Consider the following 5,384-nt stretch of genomic DNA (forward strand, 5'->3'; position numbering starts at 1 on the left):
AAATCCAGACATGGACTTCATTGTCTTAATTTCTCTAATTTCTTTGTTTCTGTATACAGATCCTACTGTGTGCTCATTCCAATATATCTTTCTTTACTCATGAGCTGCAAAAGAGAAAATTCTACATCTAAAGCTTCTTGTATAAGGCTCAGCTTAGGATGGGAGAGAACAGTAGGGAATGTTTCTTTATAATCTGATGGAAAAATCCTTAGGTAAAGAAATGCATTGTTTAGCAAATAATAGGCTTAAAAGGCTATTTTATATATGAATAGATAGTTTCCTTGGCAAGACTAGAATAGATTGTGAATGGGGGGGGGGGGAAACTTCTACAAAATAAGAAAAAGAAAAAAAATGAGTTTTCACTAGCTACAAAAAGAGGGTGACAACAGTCATAAGAATCTGGAAAAGCAGAGAGGATGTGAGGAGTAGGGGAGAAAGCTTAGAAAAAGAGCAGGAGACTGGGACAGGAGGAGAAGAAACAGACAGTGGGAAGTTTCTGGAGCTGGTTTGGCCACATTCAAGGATGGAGATTGCTAAAGATCAGGGTCAATTATCTGTCTGTTATGCTCTGATGAAACACAGCCTTCTTCCAGAACCACTCCTCATCTTCAGTCAAAGTCTATTAACACAAGTGTCTTTTGTGAATTTCAAGATGAAAATTGTGGCATAGGAGCTACATTGCCCATTTGGATCAACTCAGAACAGACAGAAGGAAATGGAAAAGATTATAAATGAAAAAGATCAATGGAAAATTCATCAGACTTAACAAACCAGAATAAGAAGTGATTAGAAGATTCTGAGAGCCATTGGAAATATTGATTAGCATACCATATATGATGTTGAGATGGGTAAGGAACTGAATCAGAGAATTAACGAAATAGGCTTGAAAACTGGAGACATAGTGGCAATCGAATTCAGGATCAAGCACACTAAAATTGGCTGGGTATGACTCTTGCTGATACTAAAGTAGAATGCCTGCCTGCTTCAACTCTGTCTCTTAGAGATGCTTTAAGATCTGACATGGGATTGGAGAGGGGATTAGAGCAAGTTGAAGGGGAGAGACTCTGAGTCCCAACCAAAACCAGTCCAATTCTGCATGATTTGCAAACAAAGATTCTATATAGTATTTCAATTCTAATAAGGGCCCATATATTAATATGTAAGTATAAATAAATATTTTTAGAGTTTTGATACTACTGTTGAAAATACCTAAATACTAGCTGAATCAAACAAGGAAGTATTTACAGCTTGTGATATAGTTTACAATTCTCCAAAGAGCAGCAAAATGAAGGGGAAAAGAAGAAAGGAGAATGAGGAGAAAAGGAGATGACTGGTGGCCAGTCAGTGAAATCAAGCTTTGTTTTATCAATTTTTAATTCAGTTTTAATCCCACCTTCTTGCCCCAATCTCGGAAGTTAAAATTTCCATCTCATAACCTATGGCAATCTCTGTAGCATCTAGATAAGTAAAGTTCTATTATTCTTCCCATAGTCCTATGAATACTATGCAATGCTGCTACGAATACCAGATGGCTGCTCACCTCTTCTTCACGAATACGTCTAGACTACTGGTCTCAGCCTTACTTAATTAGCTATGACAACATGACTGAGTGCTAGCCAGCAAAATATGTGTGGAAGTAAACTTCACACTTCTAGGGCTGGCCCATTCAAGTCATCCATGTTCTTTTCCCTACTACTTACTGAGTGTTAATACCCAGGGCAGCCTAAAAGCTTCAAGATGAAGATGGCAGAGCCTCTATCAGCCTGTGTGTGTGAATGACTGTGTGGATCACAGCACTTCAACAAACTGGAACTACCTCTACATTTCTGAACCATTAAAACACTTCAGGATTCATTTGTTGTATATACATATATATATGACGCTGATTTGTTATATTAATGATGCTACCTAACTAGTATAAATATGATCTCTGATCTACTCCATTTTCTTCAACAGATTAGAAAATCTTCAGAAGTATTTCATGAGCAACATCAGTGTTTCTCCAGAGCTGATAGAGATGACAATGAAGTTGGTATTCACTTAGGGCCTACATGTGTATGTGTGTGTTCAGTGGCTCAGTCGTGTCTGACTCTTTGCGACTCCATGGATGCTAACCTGCCAGGCTTCTCTTTCCATGCAATTTCCCAGGCAAGAATACTGCAGTGGGTTGCCATTTCCTTCTCCAAGGGATCTTCCCAACCCAGGGATTGAGAGTGAAGTGAAGTGAAGTGAAAGTAGCTCAGTCATGTCTGACTATATATATATATAGTCCATGGAATACTCCAGGCCAGGATACTGGAGTGGGTAGCCTTTCCCTTCTCCAGGGGATCTTCCCAACTCAGGGATTGAACCCAGGTCTCTCTCATTGCAGGCAGATTCTTAACCAGCTGAGCTATCAGGAAAGTCCCAGGGATCGATAGAGAAACCCATAAATGCTAACAAGTTAGCAAAATACCATAATCTTTTCTGATAAGACTGTGTAGCACGATAAGGTTTTATGGAAGAGCTGAGAATTACCTACTTTTAAAAAGTTTTCCAGCTATATTTCCTAGCCAATTATTTATTATATACCCAAGCAGTTTGAAGAAGGTTGAATAATATAATAATAATATCCAATAATGCTTTGGTGTTTTAGCAGTAATGAAATACTAAGCAGCCTGACAAGTGATGGTAAATTGCCTCTCTTATTTTGCTAGTAGAGATGTGGCAAAACAAAATCCCATGCTGGATATTTGGGGGTGGTTCAGAAGTTCTATTTTGGAAAATTTTAGTTGTCACTCTGAATCACTGTAGCATGCTTGTTCTCAAATATCTCTCTCCTTTGCAATAATTCACACTTCTTTAACATGTAAGAACTCTTGAATATGCTCACACATTCTAATTTATATGCTTTTCTTTAGGTACATTCAGAATAAACTACCTATGAAATGGTAGGCGACCTTTTGAATTTTTCTTTTATAATAAAGGGAATCTGAAGAGATTAATTGTCATTCTGGGTAATATAATATTCTGCATTTTATTTTCCGGGAGAACTCAGAAGAGAGGAAAGCAGTAAAAATTTAAATATAGCATGTCCAAGGGAATCTGCTACAATATATTGTGTTTACCATGAATATGAAATGCAAAATAATGCCTGTATATCAGAAGTGACTATTTAAACCCATTTCAATGTCTGAAAAACCTTATTTCAAGTTTTATCTAATTCTTTTCTTATATGATCCAAAAATGCAGATACAAAATCAACAGAAAGATATGAAATGATGAGACAGGTAGACATGGTTTAAAGCTTTAGTTTAACTGCAACCTCCATCTATAGCAACATTTAAATTTTCCTTATGAGGGAGAGAAGTTAAAACAAGAAGGAGAGAGGTGCTGGACATGAATGAAATTTAACTTCTCTGTCTCAAATGCATGGTGATCATTGAGTAACTTGACTTCCCTTTCTCAGTTCAGTGGGAAAATACATTTTCATTTATTTCTGTGCAGAAACATAAATAAAATGTCATCTAAATGGCATTACTTTTATATGGATAAGCAGGTGATCTCACATTGGTCTCAGTTCAGATTGATTGTTCCATCTCTTTACTAAAGAAATACACTTAAAAGCAAATTTAGTTTAGAGGAGTCTAGCAATAATGCCTGCCTAATAGAAACAATTTCTTAGTGCCTTCAATGGGCCCTGATAACAAAGTGCATAACAGCTGCAAAAGAAGTAGCCCAATGAGCAACTTCTACTGATGGTGATTGATCCAGTCTCATAATGAAGTGAAAGCTTTTTTAGAGCCAAAGCAATTTTTGCCCACATCCTTTATCAGGAGAAACCATAATGAATCGTGTTAGTAGCCAGCATTTATTGAAAATTTCATCTTAGAATGTTGGCCAGATGTCATTATAGCAGAATTAAGTGCAGCCTGAGAGCCTTGCTGTAATGTACAGAATCTCTCTTCATCACTGTTCTCAAGTTGTTTTGGGTCTGCCTCCAAATATTACAGAGAAATGAAAAGAAAAGAAAAAAAACCACTTTACAACTGATTTAAGTGTTTTATGCACAACACGTCTTGTATCTTCTCTTAAAAGAAATTTAATTACCTAAATTCTGTATGCTGTTTCAATGTACAAGTGTTAGTCTAATACATAAGATAAAAATATTTTTAAAACCTCACACTGGTCTGACATCTTAGCAAGGCAGCAGTGGTCACAGCTGCTCTCCCAGCTTCACTATGCCGCCCAAGGATGACAAGAAGAAGAAAGATGCCAGAAAATCGGCCAAGAAAGACAAAGGTCCAGTGAACCAATCTGGGGGCATGGCCAAAAAGAATTGGTCCAAAGGTAAAATATGGGACAAGCTCAATAACCTAGTCTTGTTTGACAAAGCAACATATGACAAACTCTGTAAAGAAGCAACTATAAGCTTATAACTCCAGCTGTCATCTCTGAGAGATTGAAGATTCATGGTTCCCAGGCCAGGGCAGCCCTTCAGGAACTCCTTGGTAAAGGACTTATTAAACTGGCTTCAAAGGACCTAGTTCAAATGATTTATACTAGAAACACCAAGGGTGGAGATGCTCCAGCTGCTGGTGAAAATGCATGAACAGGTCCCACCAACTGTACATTTTGAAAAATAAAACTTTATTAGTCAAAAAAAAAGCACCTCACACTGACCTCTGATGTTCCTAAAAGTATAAAAACATTTAATATAGTTTGCAACTTGAAAACTATTTTAGTAGTTTCAGATTATTCTAATGCCTTCAGTTTATTCTGAAAATGGCTTAGAATTATGTGTCATTCTAAATAGTAAATGGTATATGAAAAACATTTTCATTAAAAAAAGGTTGTACTTAATGGATTATCTAGACTAATATATTGAAACTATGTGGTATATTCTACTTTTACAATATTTCGAGTCATCAGATATAATCACTTTCCTTGATTTGATGAGTCTTAGAGAATTACTGTCAAGCTCTCTTTGGCTAAGGGATCTGTTTATATGAAACTGATTTGTAGTTTTGTAGCTAAGTAAAAAAATAAATCCATCTGCTATCTGTCATCTCATGTTTTTTATGAAAGGCTGCAGTGTGAAGCCTAGAACATATTAAAACAAATCTTTCTTTGGATGCTTCATTTTCACATATTAAACTAGAGTTTTCAGCATTTTAGATGGAATGTTGTCTCAACTGTGGTTATAAAAACCATTAATTCTCATTTCTAACATGAGTATATGTAAGTGGACTACATATATTCAGATGTGAAGCAGGTCCCTACCTTTAGACAATAGTCACAGTACGAGAAGCACTAGGAGTCAATCCATAGAATGAGGCCTGATGAATTAGAACCCCATGTTCTACAGAGCAGAAAAGAAATAGTAGAGCCTTCATCTGGGTCAC

General features: G+C 36.5%; 1 pseudogene; it reads left to right on the forward strand.

Annotated features, from left to right (window-relative positions):
- The first annotated feature begins 4,220 nt into the window (after positions 1 to 4,220).
- On the forward strand, positions 4,221 to 4,591 carry LOC122454988 (annotated as a pseudogene).
- Positions 4,592 to 5,384: the final 793 nt, after the last annotated feature.

This window comes from Cervus canadensis, chromosome 1, assembly GCF_019320065.1.
Source record: "Cervus canadensis isolate Bull #8, Minnesota chromosome 1, ASM1932006v1, whole genome shotgun sequence".
NCBI classification, from domain to species: Eukaryota; Metazoa; Chordata; class Mammalia; order Artiodactyla; family Cervidae; genus Cervus; species Cervus canadensis.